Raw genomic sequence first — 16,805 nt, 5'->3', positions numbered from 1 at the left:
CTTCTAAGTAAACTCCTAAACCGTGGACTCCCAAGAAATCGGCTGATGGGCGCTGCTGTTGTTTTCCTTCATTCTGCTTAGATCACCTTCAAATGGAAGGTTTAACAAATAATTTGTTCTCCCCACGCGGTCACCCCGCTCTTCTCTCTGCAAAATAAAATCGAACCTCTGTTAAATAAAGATTTAAAGCAAATTATCTATCTTCCCAAATAAAGTTGGTAAATGTGTTCTTCACAGTTATTTTAAATATCAGGTTTAAAATAAACAAGTGACGTACTCGGCAGGATTCGAACCTGCGCAAGGAACCCCCAATGAATTTCAAGCTCATCACCTTAGCCACTCGGCCATAACTACGAGCTCTCAATAACCCATACCGAAACTTTATATCACAACAGAATTGTGCACAATGGCCGTGCACACCTATATATAACTCCATGTAGTTGTATCTCTAACTGTGTGCAAAGGGCACATTGCTATGTTTCTGTCTAAGCTTTGCTTTAGGTCTGAGGTCTTAAGAACCAAAGCAGGCTCCACGAATACTTGTCTGCACAAAAAAACAAGCATTTGCAATGTGAAAGGTCTCACATTTGGGAGAGTTAGAGCTATTGGCGTTGCAAATGACAATGTCTTTTACCTAGGTTTTGGTTTTCCTTGGGAAAATTGTATGTGTCCACGTTGTGTTTTGGGGCACTTCCTGTCGCGGGCGGTAGGCCTACCCACACAAGTGCGGTACCATTTTTATCGGGAGACTTGAGGAAACATAGAATAGCAAAACAAGTGTTACTGCCCCTTGTCTTTATCTACATTTTTTCCTTCCAAATATAAGACAGTGTGTAAAAAAGACGTCTACATGAGAAATGCCCTTTAATTCGCATGCTAGTGTGGGCACCCCAGAATTCAGAGATGTGCAAATAACCACTGCTCCTCAACACCTTATCTTGTGCCCATTTTGGAAATAGAAAGGTTTTCTTGATACCTATTTTTCACTCTTTATACTTCGGCAAATTAATTGCTGTATACCCGGTATAGAAAGAAAACCCACTGCAAGGTGCAGCTCATTTATTTTCTCTGGATACCTAGGGTTCTTGATGAACCTACAAGCCCAATATATCCCCGCAACCAGAAGAGTCCAGCAGACGTAACGGTATATTGCTTTCAAAATTCTGACATTGCAGAAAAAAGTTACAGAGTAAAACGTAGAGAAAAATGGCTGTTTTTTTCACCTCAATTTCAATATTTTTTTTTAGTTCAGTTGTTATTTTCTGTAGGAAACCGTTGTAAGATCTACACAAGTTACCCATTGCTGAATTCAGAATGTTGTCTTCTTTTCACAAATGTTTAGGTTACTGGGATCCAGCATTGGTTTCACACCCATTTCTGTCACTGACTGGAAGGAGGCTAAAAGCACACAAAATCGTAAAAATGGGGTATGTCCCAGTAAAATGCCAAAATTGAGTTGAAAAATTGGGTTTTCTGATTCAAGTCTGCCTGTCCCTGAAAGCTGGGATGCTGGTGATTTTAGCACTGCAAACCCTTTGTGGATGCCAATTTCAGGGACAAAAACCACAAGCCTTCTTCTCCAGCCCTTTTTTCCATTTATTTTTTTAAAAATACATTTTTACTGTATTTTGGCTAATTTCTTGGTCTCCTTCAGGGGAACCCACAAAGTCTGGGTACCTCTAGAATCCCTAGGATGTTGCAAAAAAAGGACACAAATTTGGCGTGGGTAGCTTATGTGGACAAAAATGTATGATGGCCTAAGCGCGTCCTGCCCCAAATAGCCAAAAAAATGCCTGGCACCTGAGGGGGAAAAGGCCTGGCAGCGAAGGGGTTAAAATGCACTATTTTATTCCAATTTCTTCACTTAGCTTCAGATTAACTATTGTTCCCTCCCACCCCCTCCTTTCAAAGTGCACCAGCCACCATTGCCTGGGGTGGGACAGATTGTTTTCGATTGCAGTATGGCAGATTGTTTTGGATTGCAGTGTGGTAGTTTGTTTTGGATTGGAGTGCAGAAGATTGCAGTGGGGTAGATTGTTTTGAATTGGAGTAGGGGAGATTGTTTTGAAGTGGAGTCGGGCAGATTGGAGTGGGTCAGATTGTTTTGGATCGGAGTAGGACAGATTGTTTTGGAGTGGTGCAGATTGTTTTTTATTAGAGTGGGGCAAATTGGAGTGAGACAGATTTGATAGGGGTGGCTGGAGAGGGTTGGAGTGGGATGAGTTAGAGTGGATTGGATTCGGGTGAGTGATTTGGACTGGAGTGAGGTGGATTAGTGTGGGTGAAGTGGTCTGGATGGGGGTGGATTGTAGTGGGGCAGATTGGAGTGGGGTGGATTGAAGTATTCCGCAGGATTATGTGTCAAAGCATAATTTCAGAATTTACACATAATAAAGAAACACTGTTGTTTTGCAATATCTTAAACAAGCTAATCGTCATCTTTTGAGAAGAGCGCCCACGAACAAAAACAAAAGAAAACATGCGTGGAACGTGGAAAAAGACGATTTGGCAAAATAAAAGAAAGTTCGATTTAAATTTAAAACTTAACAGTTTTGGTTGACCTGCTGGTCATGTTTTTGCCAGTCACAAGCCTTCTGTTTGCAGGGCACTAGAAGGTAAAAGGAAAAAATAGTACCTTGATCAGGTGGGGAGCAGCGGTCAGGCACTGATTAAGCTGAATCAATCAACGCTTGGTCGCTGCTCTACAGAGAGGAACGGAAATGATGCAAGACATGCCTTGATGAATTAAGAAACTGTAAAGAAGAGTGCCACATAAATAAAAAAATGGTGAGAGACATGCGGGCTCCAAGCACTTTACTGAATACTACAGAGTCTATCAAGCGAGACCCTAAAAAGGTCAGTAAGTTAAAATAAACAAACATTGTTACTTCTAAATATCAATATTCCAAGGACGCCTACATGGTCGTCAAGCAAAAAGTTCCTAGTGCATGGAGGGCCTTATGGTAGTTCTGAAGAGAGGCAAAGGACTTGGTCAGAGGGTGGCCTTGTTGGTGTGGTAGGGAGGTAATACCTCAAACGTTATTACTGGGGTAGGGGAGCTTCCAATTCGGAGTAATGAAAATTATCACAAAGCAATCAAGTAATTCCACATCAAAATAACAAGCGTGCGGGCTGACAACCATGCTCTCAGCATCAACGAGCGCAGAGTGAAGTGAATTTTACCATCCTCTGTGCATTTTTATTGCGAGGCTCATTTACATTTGACTTGGCGCGCAGAACGAGTGAGAACCCGGTCAATAGAAACAAAAATCATCTATTTAAAAAGTTTAGTTTCACGTGGGCCTGTTGTGCTTACTTCTTTCAGAATAGCTTTTGAACCTCTGTCCTGTGTGTGTCTGTGACTGTCACGTGAAAGGCAGTCAGAGCATCCAGGTGGGCCCCATGTCACCTGGGGCACCGCCCACCAGTGCTGGAGTTTTAAACAGCACCCGGTTGCATTTTGGGACTTGTGCCTTTTCAATGTGAGCTCAAAGACCGGGAAGTGTGGAATTCTGTTGGCTAAAAAATATTAACAGCGGAATGTGAATAGGCCACACAAGACATGACGTCACTGGAAAGCTAAACAGTATGTTGGGGATACTGGGTGCGGCAATAGGGCTAATGTCATGAATACGTGCAACTCCTCGGTTATTTTTGAATGAACTGCTCATTCATTAGATCCCACCCAAAGAAATGACCCCACCAGTATAAACACTTGTTTCATTAGAAAATGATGGAGTCACATTGCCTATGTAGAGCAGGTGCTTATACCTTGGTTGGAAGTCATTGCTCGGAGAGTGTTGTCTTTTAAGGTGATTGCACTAGGTCCGAGCAGGTGGGAGAAGACTTGTGCAGTGACTGAGTAAGAGAGATAACCTTCAATTACCACATCACCCTCCCGACATTGTAATCATGTCCTTTAAACGGTTTATCGACTCGACTTTCCACACTGAGTGCCAAGACGCAGGGTTTCGGTGCTCATGAAGTGCACAGACACACAGAAAACTGAAGGTAGCGTGGCCGAGCGGTCTAAGGCGCTGGATTTAGGCTCCAGTCTCTTTGGAGGCGTGGGTTCGAATCCCACCGCTGCCAGAGATGGATTTTAACAGATCTTAATGACGCATCTCCCTCCTGCCCCTTCAATTTGCATGCACAGTGACTCTACCAATAGGTCCCTAATTTTAAAACTCTTTTACAGTCTCCTTCTAAGTAAACTCCTAAACCGTGGACTCCCAAGAAATCGGCTGATGGGCGCTGCTGTTGTTTTCCTTCATTCTGCTTAGATCACCTTCAAATGGAAGGTTTAACAAATAATTTGTTCTCCCCACGCGGTCACCCCGCTCTTCTCTCTGCAAAATAAAATCGAACCTCTGTTAAATAAAGATTTAAAGCAAATTATCTATCTTCCCAAATAAAGTTGGTAAATGTGTTCTTCACAGTTATTTTAAATATCAGGTTTAAAATAAACAAGTGACGTACTCGGCAGGATTCGAACCTGCGCAAGGAACCCCCAATGAATTTCAAGCTCATCACCGTAGCCACTCGGCCATAACTACGAACTCTCAATAACCCATACCGAAACTTTATATCACAACAGAATTGTGCACAATGGCCGTGCACACCTATATATAACTCCATGTAGTTGTATCTCTAACTGTGTGCAAAGGGCACATTGCTATGTTTCTGTCTAAGCTTTGCTTTAGGTCTGAGGTCTTAAGAACCAAAGCAGGCTCCACGAATACTTGTCTGCACAAAAAAACAAGCATTTGCAATGCGAAAGGTCTCACATTTGGGAGAGTTAGAGCTATTGGCGTTGCAAATGACAATGTCTTTTACATAGGTTTTGGTTTTCCTTGGGAAAATTGTATGTGTCCACGTTGTGTTTTGGGGCACTTCCTGTCGCAGGCGCTAGGCCTACCCACACAAGTGCGGTACCATTTTTATCGGGAGACTTGAGGAAACATAGAATAGCAAAACAAGTGATACTGCCCCTTGTCTTTATCTACATTTTTTCCTTCCAAATATAAGACAGTGTGTAAAAAAGACGTCTACATGAGAAATGCCCTTTAATTCGCATGCTAGTGTGGGCACCCCAGAATTCAGAGATGTGCAAATAACCACTGCTCCTCAACACCTTATCTTGTGCCCATTTTGGAAATAGAAAGGTTTTCTTGATACCTATTTTTCACTCTTTATACTTCGGCAAATTAATTGCTGTATACCCGGTATAGAAAGAAAACCCACTGCAAGGTGCAGCTCATTTATTTTCTCTGGATACCTAGGGTTCTTGATGAACCTACAAGCCCAATATATCCCCGCAACCAGAAGAGTCCAGCAGACGTAACAGTATATTGCTTTCAAAATTCTGACATTGCAGAAAAAAGTTACAGAGTAAAACGTAGAGAAAAATGGCTGTTTTTTTCACCTCAATTTCAATATTTTTTTTTAGTTCAGTTGTTATTTTCTGTAGGAAACCCTTGTAAGATCTACACAAGTTACCCATTGCTGAATTCAGAATGTTGTCTTCTTTTCACAAATGTTTAGGTTACTGGGATCCAGCATTGGTTTCACACCCATTTCTGTCACTGACTGGAAGGAGGCTAAAAGCACACAAAATCGTAAAAATGGGGTATGTCCCAGTAAAATGCCAAAATTGAGTTGAAAAATTGGGTTTTCTGATTCAAGTCTGCCTGTCCCTGAAAGCTGGGAAGCTGGTGATTTTAGCACTGCAAACCCTTTGTGGATGCCAATTTCAGGGACAAAAACCACAAGCCTTCTTCTCCAGCCCTTTTTTCCATTTATTTTTTTAAAAATACATTTTTACTGTATTTTGGCTAATTTCTTGGTCTCCTTCAGGGGAACCCACAAAGTCTGGGTACCTCTAGAATCCCTAGGATGTTGCAAAAAAAAGGACGCAAATTTGGCGTGGGTAGCTTATGTGGACAAAAATGTATGATGGCCTAAGCGCGTCCTGCCCCAAATAGCCAACAAAAATGCCTGGCACCTGAGGGGGAAAAGGCCTGGCAGCGAAGGGGTTAAAATGCACTATTTTATTCCAATTTCTTCACTTAGCTTCAGATGAACTATTGTTCCCTCCCACCCCCTCCTTTCAAAGTGCACCAGCCACCACTGCCTGGGGTGTGACAGATTGTTTTCGATTGCAGTATGGCAGATTTTTTTACATTGCAGTGTGGTAGTTTGTTTTGGATTGGAGTGCAGAAGATTGCAGTGGGGTAGATTGTTTTGAATTGTAGTAGGGGAGATTGTTTTGAAGTGGAGTCGGGCAGATTGGAGTGGGTCAGATTGTTTTGGATCGGAGTAGGACAGATTGTTTTGGAGTGGTGCAGATTGTTTTTTATTAGAGTGGGGCAAATTGGAGTGAGACAGATTTGATAGGGGTGGCTGGAGAGGGTTGGAGTGGGATGAGTTAGAGTGGATTGGATTCGGGTGAGTGATTTGGACTGGAGTGAGGTGGATTAGTGTGGGTGAAGTGGTCTGGATGGGGGTGGATTGTAGTGGGGCAGATTGGAGTGGGGTGGATTGAAGTGTACCGCAGGATTATGTGTCAAAGCATAATTTCAGAATTTACACATAATAAAGAAACACTGTTGTTTTGCAATATTTTAAACAAGCTAATCGTCATCTTTTGAGAAGAGCGCCCACGAACAAAAACAAAAGAAAACATGCGTGGAACGTGGGAAAAGACGATTTGGCAAAATAAAAGAAAGTTCGATTTAAATTTAAAACTTAACAGTTTTGGTTGACCTGCTGGTCATGTTTTTGCCAGTCACAAGCCTTCTGTTTGCAGGGCACTAGAAGGTAAAAGGAAAAAATAGTACCTTGATCAGGTGGGGAGCAGCGGTCAGGCACTGATTAAGCTGAATCAATCAACGCTTGGTCGCTGCTCTACAGAGAGGAACGGAAATTATGCAAGACATGCCTTGATGAATTAGGAAACTGTAAAGAAGAGTGCCACATAAATAAAAAAATGGTGAGAGACATGCGGGCTCCAAGCCCTTTACTGAATACTACAGAGTCTATCAAGCGAGACCCTAAAAAGGTCAGTTAGTTAAAATAAACAAACATTGTTACTTCTAAATATCAATATTCCAAGGACGCTTACATGGTCGTCAAGCAAAAAGTTCCTAGTGCATGGAGGGCCTTATGGTAGTTCTGAAGAGAGGCAAAGGACTTGGTCAGAGGGTGGCCTTGTTGGTGTGGTAGGGAGGTAATACCTCAAACGTTATTACTGGGGTAGGGGAGCTTCCAATTCGGAGTAATGAAAATTATCACAAAGCAATCAAGTAATTCCACATCAAAATAACAAGCGTGCGGGCTGACAACCATGCTCTCAGCATCAACGAGCGCAGAGTGAAGTGAATTTTACCATCCTCTGTGCATTTTTATTGCGAGGCTCATTTACATTTGACTTGGCGCGCAGAACGAGTGAGAACCCGGTCAATAGAAACAAAAATCATCTATTTAAAAAGTTTAGTTTCACGTGGGCCTGTTGTGCTTACTTCTTTCAGAATAGCTTTTGAACCTCTGTCCTGTGTGTGTCTGTGACTGTCACGTGAAAGGCAGTCAGAGCATCCAGGTGGGCCCCATGTCACCTGGGGCACCGCCCACCAGTGCTGGAGTTTTAAACAGCACCGGGTTGCATTTTGGGACTTGTGCCTTTTCAATGTGAGCTCAAAGACCGGGAAGTGTGGAATTCTGTTGGCTAAAAAATATTAACAGCGGAATGTGAATAGGCCACACAAGACATGACGTCACTGGAAAGCTAAACAGTATGTTGGGGAGACTGGGTGCGGCAATAGCGCTGATGTAATGAATACGTGCAACTCCTCGGTTATTTTTGAATGAACTGCTCATTCATTAGATCCCACCCTAAGAAATGAGCCCACCAGTATGAACACTTGTTTCATTAGAAAATGATGGAGTCACATTGCCTATGTAGAGCAGGTGCTTATACCTTGGTTGGAAGTCATTGCTCGGAGAGTGTTGTCTTTTAAGGTGATTGCACTAGGTCCGAGCAGGTGGGAGAAGACTTGTGCAGTGACTGAGTAAGAGAGATAACCTTCAATTACCACATCACCCTCCCGACATTGTAATCATGTCCTTTAAACGGTTTATCGACTCGACTTTCCACACTGAGTGCCAAGACGCAGGGTTTCGGTGCTCATGAAGTGCACAGACACACAGAAAGCTGAAGGTAGCGTGGCCGAGCGGTCTAAGGCGCTGGATTTAGGCTCCAGTCTCTTTGGAGGCGTGGGTTCGAATCCCACCGCTGCCAGAGATGGATTTTAACAGATCTTAATGACGCATCTCCCTCCTGCCCCTTCAATTTGCATGCACAGTGACTCTACCAATAGGTCCCTAATTTTAAAACTCTTTTACAGTCTCCTTCTAAGTAAACTCCTAAACCGTGGACTCCCAAGAAATCGGCTGATGGGCGCTGCTGTTGTTTTCCTTCATTCTGCTTAGATCACCTTCAAATGGAAGGTTTAACAAATAATTTGTTCTCCCCACGCGGTCACCCCGCTCTTCTCTCTGCAAAATAAAATCGAACCTCTGTTAAATAAAGATTTAAAGCAAATTATCTATCTTCCCAAATAAAGTTGGTAAATGTGTTCTTCACAGTTATTTTAAATATCAGGTTTAAAATAAACAAGTGACGTACTCGGCAGGATTCGAACCTGCGCAAGGAACCCCCAATGAATTTCAAGCTCATCACCTTAGCCACTCGGCCATAACTACGAGCTCTCAATAACCCATACCGAAACTTTATATCACAACAGAATTGTGCACAATGGCCGTGCACACCTATATATAACTCCATGTAGTTGTATCTCTAACTGTGTGCAAAGGGCACATTGCTATGTTTCTGTCTAAGCTTTGCTTTAGGTCTGAGGTCTTAAGAACCAAAGCAGGCTCCACGAATACTTGTCTGCACAAAAAAACAAGCATTTGCAATGCGAAAGGTCTCACATTTGGGAGAGTTAGAGCTATTGGCGTTGCAAATGACAATGTCTTTTACCTAGGTTTTGGTTTTCCTTGGGAAAATTGTATGTGTCCACGTTGTGTTTTGGGGCACTTCCTGTCGCGGGCGGTAGGCCTACCCACACAAGTGCGGTACCATTTTTATCGGGAGACTTGAGGAAACATAGAATAGCAAAACAAGTGTTACTGCCCCTTGTCTTTATCTACATTTTTTCCTTCCAAATATAAGACAGTGTGTAAAAAAGACGTCTACATGAGAAATGCCCTTTAATTCGCATGCTAGTGTGGGCACCCCAGAATTCAGAGATGTGCAAATAACCACTGCTCCTCAACACCTTATCTTGTGCCCATTTTGGAAATAGAAAGGTTTTCTTGATACCTATTTTTCACTCTTTATACTTCGGCAAATTAATTGCTGTATACCCGGTATAGAAAGAAAACCCACTGCAAGGTGCAGCTCATTTATTTTCTCTGGATACCTAGGGTTCTTGATGAACCTACAAGCCCAATATATCCCCGCAACCAGAAGAGTCCAGCAGACGTAACGGTATATTGCTTTCAAAATTCTGACATTGCAGAAAAAAGTTACAGAGTAAAACGTAGAGAAAAATGGCTGTTTTTTTCACCTCAATTTCAATATTTTTTTTTAGTTCAGTTGTTATTTTCTGTAGGAAACCGTTGTAAGATCTACACAAGTTACCCATTGCTGAATTCAGAATGTTGTCTTCTTTTCACAAATGTTTAGGTTACTGGGATCCAGCATTGGTTTCACACCCATTTCTGTCACTGACTGGAAGGAGGCTAAAAGCACACAAAATCGTAAAAATGGGGTATGTCCCAGTAAAATGCCAAAATTGAGTTGAAAAATTGGGTTTTCTGATTCAAGTCTGCCTGTCCCTGAAAGCTGGGATGCTGGTGATTTTAGCACTGCAAACCCTTTGTGGATGCCAATTTCAGGGACAAAAACCACAAGCCTTCTTCTCCAGCCCTTTTTTCCATTTATTTTTTTAAAAATACATTTTTACTGTATTTTGGCTAATTTCTTGGTCTCCTTCAGGGGAACCCACAAAGTCTGGGTACCTCTAGAATCCCTAGGATGTTGCAAAAAAAGGACACAAATTTGGCGTGGGTAGCTTATGTGGACAAAAATGTATGATGGCCTAAGCGCGTCCTGCCCCAAATAGCCAAAAAAATGCCTGGCACCTGAGGGGGAAAAGGCCTGGCAGCGAAGGGGTTAAAATGCACTATTTTATTCCAATTTCTTCACTTAGCTTCAGATTAACTATTGTTCCCTCCCACCCCCTCCTTTCAAAGTGCACCAGCCACCATTGCCTGGGGTGGGACAGATTGTTTTCGATTGCAGTATGGCAGATTGTTTTGGATTGCAGTGTGGTAGTTTGTTTTGGATTGGAGTGCAGAAGATTGCAGTGGGGTAGATTGTTTTGAATTGGAGTAGGGGAGATTGTTTTGAAGTGGAGTCGGGCAGATTGGAGTGGGTCAGATTGTTTTGGATCGGAGTAGGACAGATTGTTTTGGAGTGGTGCAGATTGTTTTTTATTAGAGTGGGGCAAATTGGAGTGAGACAGATTTGATAGGGGTGGCTGGAGAGGGTTGGAGTGGGATGAGTTAGAGTGGATTGGATTCGGGTGAGTGATTTGGACTGGAGTGAGGTGGATTAGTGTGGGTGAAGTGGTCTGGATGGGGGTGGATTGTAGTGGGGCAGATTGGAGTGGGGTGGATTGAAGTATTCCGCAGGATTATGTGTCAAAGCATAATTTCAGAATTTACACATAATAAAGAAACACTGTTGTTTTGCAATATCTTAAACAAGCTAATCGTCATCTTTTGAGAAGAGCGCCCACGAACAAAAACAAAAGAAAACATGCGTGGAACGTGGAAAAAGACGATTTGGCAAAATAAAAGAAAGTTCGATTTAAATTTAAAACTTAACAGTTTTGGTTGACCTGCTGGTCATGTTTTTGCCAGTCACAAGCCTTCTGTTTGCAGGGCACTAGAAGGTAAAAGGAAAAAATAGTACCTTGATCAGGTGGGGAGCAGCGGTCAGGCACTGATTAAGCTGAATCAATCAACGCTTGGTCGCTGCTCTACAGAGAGGAACGGAAATGATGCAAGACATGCCTTGATGAATTAAGAAACTGTAAAGAAGAGTGCCACATAAATAAAAAAATGGTGAGAGACATGCGGGCTCCAAGCACTTTACTGAATACTACAGAGTCTATCAAGCGAGACCCTAAAAAGGTCAGTAAGTTAAAATAAACAAACATTGTTACTTCTAAATATCAATATTCCAAGGACGCCTACATGGTCGTCAAGCAAAAAGTTCCTAGTGCATGGAGGGCCTTATGGTAGTTCTGAAGAGAGGCAAAGGACTTGGTCAGAGGGTGGCCTTGTTGGTGTGGTAGGGAGGTAATACCTCAAACGTTATTACTGGGGTAGGGGAGCTTCCAATTCGGAGTAATGAAAATTATCACAAAGCAATCAAGTAATTCCACATCAAAATAACAAGCGTGCGGGCTGACAACCATGCTCTCAGCATCAACGAGCGCAGAGTGAAGTGAATTTTACCATCCTCTGTGCATTTTTATTGCGAGGCTCATTTACATTTGACTTGGCGCGCAGAACGAGTGAGAACCCGGTCAATAGAAACAAAAATCATCTATTTAAAAAGTTTAGTTTCACGTGGGCCTGTTGTGCTTACTTCTTTCAGAATAGCTTTTGAACCTCTGTCCTGTGTGTGTCTGTGACTGTCACGTGAAAGGCAGTCAGAGCATCCAGGTGGGCCCCATGTCACCTGGGGCACCGCCCACCAGTGCTGGAGTTTTAAACAGCACCCGGTTGCATTTTGGGACTTGTGCCTTTTCAATGTGAGCTCAAAGACCGGGAAGTGTGGAATTCTGTTGGCTAAAAAATATTAACAGCGGAATGTGAATAGGCCACACAAGACATGACGTCACTGGAAAGCTAAACAGTATGTTGGGGATACTGGGTGCGGCAATAGGGCTAATGTCATGAATACGTGCAACTCCTCGGTTATTTTTGAATGAACTGCTCATTCATTAGATCCCACCCAAAGAAATGACCCCACCAGTATAAACACTTGTTTCATTAGAAAATGATGGAGTCACATTGCCTATGTAGAGCAGGTGCTTATACCTTGGTTGGAAGTCATTGCTCGGAGAGTGTTGTCTTTTAAGGTGATTGCACTAGGTCCGAGCAGGTGGGAGAAGACTTGTGCAGTGACTGAGTAAGAGAGATAACCTTCAATTACCACATCACCCTCCCGACATTGTAATCATGTCCTTTAAACGGTTTATCGACTCGACTTTCCACACTGAGTGCCAAGACGCAGGGTTTCGGTGCTCATGAAGTGCACAGACACACAGAAAACTGAAGGTAGCGTGGCCGAGCGGTCTAAGGCGCTGGATTTAGGCTCCAGTCTCTTTGGAGGCGTGGGTTCGAATCCCACCGCTGCCAGAGATGGATTTTAACAGATCTTAATGACGCATCTCCCTCCTGCCCCTTCAATTTGCATGCACAGTGACTCTACCAATAGGTCCCTAATTTTAAAACTCTTTTACAGTCTCCTTCTAAGTAAACTCCTAAACCGTGGACTCCCAAGAAATCGGCTGATGGGCGCTGCTGTTGTTTTCCTTCATTCTGCTTAGATCACCTTCAAATGGAAGGTTTAACAAATAATTTGTTCTCCCCACGCGGTCACCCCGCTCTTCTCTCTGCAAAATAAAATCGAACCTCTGTTAAATAAAGATTTAAAGCAAATTATCTATCTTCCCAAATAAAGTTGGTAAATGTGTTCTTCACAGTTATTTTAAATATCAGGTTTAAAATAAACAAGTGACGTACTCGGCAGGATTCGAACCTGCGCAAGGAACCCCCAATGAATTTCAAGCTCATCACCGTAGCCACTCGGCCATAACTACGAACTCTCAATAACCCATACCGAAACTTTATATCACAACAGAATTGTGCACAATGGCCGTGCACACCTATATATAACTCCATGTAGTTGTATCTCTAACTGTGTGCAAAGGGCACATTGCTATGTTTCTGTCTAAGCTTTGCTTTAGGTCTGAGGTCTTAAGAACCAAAGCAGGCTCCACGAATACTTGTCTGCACAAAAAAACAAGCATTTGCAATGCGAAAGGTCTCACATTTGGGAGAGTTAGAGCTATTGGCGTTGCAAATGACAATGTCTTTTACATAGGTTTTGGTTTTCCTTGGGAAAATTGTATGTGTCCACGTTGTGTTTTGGGGCACTTCCTGTCGCAGGCGCTAGGCCTACCCACACAAGTGCGGTACCATTTTTATCGGGAGACTTGAGGAAACATAGAATAGCAAAACAAGTGATACTGCCCCTTGTCTTTATCTACATTTTTTCCTTCCAAATATAAGACAGTGTGTAAAAAAGACGTCTACATGAGAAATGCCCTTTAATTCGCATGCTAGTGTGGGCACCCCAGAATTCAGAGATGTGCAAATAACCACTGCTCCTCAACACCTTATCTTGTGCCCATTTTGGAAATAGAAAGGTTTTCTTGATACCTATTTTTCACTCTTTATACTTCGGCAAATTAATTGCTGTATACCCGGTATAGAAAGAAAACCCACTGCAAGGTGCAGCTCATTTATTTTCTCTGGATACCTAGGGTTCTTGATGAACCTACAAGCCCAATATATCCCCGCAACCAGAAGAGTCCAGCAGACGTAACAGTATATTGCTTTCAAAATTCTGACATTGCAGAAAAAAGTTACAGAGTAAAACGTAGAGAAAAATGGCTGTTTTTTTCACCTCAATTTCAATATTTTTTTTTAGTTCAGTTGTTATTTTCTGTAGGAAACCCTTGTAAGATCTACACAAGTTACCCATTGCTGAATTCAGAATGTTGTCTTCTTTTCACAAATGTTTAGGTTACTGGGATCCAGCATTGGTTTCACACCCATTTCTGTCACTGACTGGAAGGAGGCTAAAAGCACACAAAATCGTAAAAATGGGGTATGTCCCAGTAAAATGCCAAAATTGAGTTGAAAAATTGGGTTTTCTGATTCAAGTCTGCCTGTCCCTGAAAGCTGGGAAGCTGGTGATTTTAGCACTGCAAACCCTTTGTGGATGCCAATTTCAGGGACAAAAACCACAAGCCTTCTTCTCCAGCCCTTTTTTCCATTTATTTTTTTAAAAATACATTTTTACTGTATTTTGGCTAATTTCTTGGTCTCCTTCAGGGGAACCCACAAAGTCTGGGTACCTCTAGAATCCCTAGGATGTTGCAAAAAAAAGGACGCAAATTTGGCGTGGGTAGCTTATGTGGACAAAAATGTATGATGGCCTAAGCGCGTCCTGCCCCAAATAGCCAACAAAAATGCCTGGCACCTGAGGGGGAAAAGGCCTGGCAGCGAAGGGGTTAAAATGCACTATTTTATTCCAATTTCTTCACTTAGCTTCAGATGAACTATTGTTCCCTCCCACCCCCTCCTTTCAAAGTGCACCAGCCACCACTGCCTGGGGTGTGACAGATTGTTTTCGATTGCAGTATGGCAGATTTTTTTACATTGCAGTGTGGTAGTTTGTTTTGGATTGGAGTGCAGAAGATTGCAGTGGGGTAGATTGTTTTGAATTGTAGTAGGGGAGATTGTTTTGAAGTGGAGTCGGGCAGATTGGAGTGGGTCAGATTGTTTTGGATCGGAGTAGGACAGATTGTTTTGGAGTGGTGCAGATTGTTTTTTATTAGAGTGGGGCAAATTGGAGTGAGACAGATTTGATAGGGGTGGCTGGAGAGGGTTGGAGTGGGATGAGTTAGAGTGGATTGGATTCGGGTGAGTGATTTGGACTGGAGTGAGGTGGATTAGTGTGGGTGAAGTGGTCTGGATGGGGGTGGATTGTAGTGGGGCAGATTGGAGTGGGGTGGATTGAAGTGTACCGCAGGATTATGTGTCAAAGCATAATTTCAGAATTTACACATAATAAAGAAACACTGTTGTTTTGCAATATTTTAAACAAGCTAATCGTCATCTTTTGAGAAGAGCGCCCACGAACAAAAACAAAAGAAAACATGCGTGGAACGTGGGAAAAGACGATTTGGCAAAATAAAAGAAAGTTCGATTTAAATTTAAAACTTAACAGTTTTGGTTGACCTGCTGGTCATGTTTTTGCCAGTCACAAGCCTTCTGTTTGCAGGGCACTAGAAGGTAAAAGGAAAAAATAGTACCTTGATCAGGTGGGGAGCAGCGGTCAGGCACTGATTAAGCTGAATCAATCAACGCTTGGTCGCTGCTCTACAGAGAGGAACGGAAATTATGCAAGACATGCCTTGATGAATTAGGAAACTGTAAAGAAGAGTGCCACATAAATAAAAAAATGGTGAGAGACATGCGGGCTCCAAGCCCTTTACTGAATACTACAGAGTCTATCAAGCGAGACCCTAAAAAGGTCAGTTAGTTAAAATAAACAAACATTGTTACTTCTAAATATCAATATTCCAAGGACGCTTACATGGTCGTCAAGCAAAAAGTTCCTAGTGCATGGAGGGCCTTATGGTAGTTCTGAAGAGAGGCAAAGGACTTGGTCAGAGGGTGGCCTTGTTGGTGTGGTAGGGAGGTAATACCTCAAACGTTATTACTGGGGTAGGGGAGCTTCCAATTCGGAGTAATGAAAATTATCACAAAGCAATCAAGTAATTCCACATCAAAATAACAAGCGTGCGGGCTGACAACCATGCTCTCAGCATCAACGAGCGCAGAGTGAAGTGAATTTTACCATCCTCTGTGCATTTTTATTGCGAGGCTCATTTACATTTGACTTGGCGCGCAGAACGAGTGAGAACCCGGTCAATAGAAACAAAAATCATCTATTTAAAAAGTTTAGTTTCACGTGGGCCTGTTGTGCTTACTTCTTTCAGAATAGCTTTTGAACCTCTGTCCTGTGTGTGTCTGTGACTGTCACGTGAAAGGCAGTCAGAGCATCCAGGTGGGCCCCATGTCACCTGGGGCACCGCCCACCAGTGCTGGAGTTTTAAACAGCACCGGGTTGCATTTTGGGACTTGTGCCTTTTCAATGTGAGCTCAAAGACCGGGAAGTGTGGAATTCTGTTGGCTAAAAAATATTAACAGCGGAATGTGAATAGGCCACACAAGACATGACGTCACTGGAAAGCTAAACAGTATGTTGGGGAGACTGGGTGCGGCAATAGCGCTGATGTAATGAATACGTGCAACTCCTCGGTTATTTTTGAATGAACTGCTCATTCATTAGATCCCACCCTAAGAAATGAGCCCACCAGTATGAACACTTGTTTCATTAGAAAATGATGGAGTCACATTGCCTATGTAGAGCAGGTGCTTATACCTTGGTTGGAAGTCATTGCTCGGAGAGTGTTGTCTTTTAAGGTGATTGCACTAGGTCCGAGCAGGTGGGAGAAGACTTGTGCAGTGACTGAGTAAGAGAGATAACCTTCAATTACCACATCATACTCCCGACATTGTAATCATGTCCTTTAAACGGTTTATCGACTCGACTTTCCACACTGAGTGCCAAGACGCAGGGTTTCGGTGCTCATGAAGTGCACAGACACACAGAAAGCTGAAGGTAGCGTGGCCGAGCGGTCTAAGGCGCTGGATTTAGGCTCCAGTCTCTTTGGAGGCGTGGGTTCGAATCCCACCGCTGCCAGAGATGGATTTTAACAGATCTTAATGACGCATCTCCCTCCTGCCCCTTCAATTTGCATGCACAGTGACTCTACCAATAGGTCCCTAATTTTAAAACTCTTTTA

At 42.8% G+C, this 16,805-nt stretch overlaps 4 non-coding genes across 4 annotated transcripts; all 4 read left to right on the top strand.

The window, feature by feature from the left end:
- The first annotated feature begins 4,010 nt into the window (after positions 1 to 4,010).
- TRNAL-UAG (transfer RNA leucine (anticodon UAG)) lies at positions 4,011 to 4,092 on the top strand. Its single transcript has one exon. It is a non-coding gene; the product is annotated as a tRNA-Leu (tRNA).
- Positions 4,093 to 8,214: 4,122 nt separating this feature from the next.
- TRNAL-UAG (transfer RNA leucine (anticodon UAG)) lies at positions 8,215 to 8,296 on the top strand. Its single transcript has one exon. It is a non-coding gene; the product is annotated as a tRNA-Leu (tRNA).
- Positions 8,297 to 12,416: 4,120 nt separating this feature from the next.
- TRNAL-UAG (transfer RNA leucine (anticodon UAG)) lies at positions 12,417 to 12,498 on the top strand. The gene has a single exon. It is a non-coding gene; the product is annotated as a tRNA-Leu (tRNA).
- Positions 12,499 to 16,620: 4,122 nt separating this feature from the next.
- TRNAL-UAG (transfer RNA leucine (anticodon UAG)) lies at positions 16,621 to 16,702 on the top strand. Its single transcript has one exon. It is a non-coding gene; the product is annotated as a tRNA-Leu (tRNA).
- Positions 16,703 to 16,805: the final 103 nt, after the last annotated feature.

Source organism: Pleurodeles waltl, chromosome 12 (genome assembly GCF_031143425.1).
Source record: "Pleurodeles waltl isolate 20211129_DDA chromosome 12, aPleWal1.hap1.20221129, whole genome shotgun sequence".
Taxonomy (NCBI): Eukaryota; Metazoa; Chordata; class Amphibia; order Caudata; family Salamandridae; genus Pleurodeles; species Pleurodeles waltl.
The sequence above is the reverse complement of the archived record's forward strand: the minus strand, read 5'-3'. Positions and strand labels throughout refer to the sequence as shown.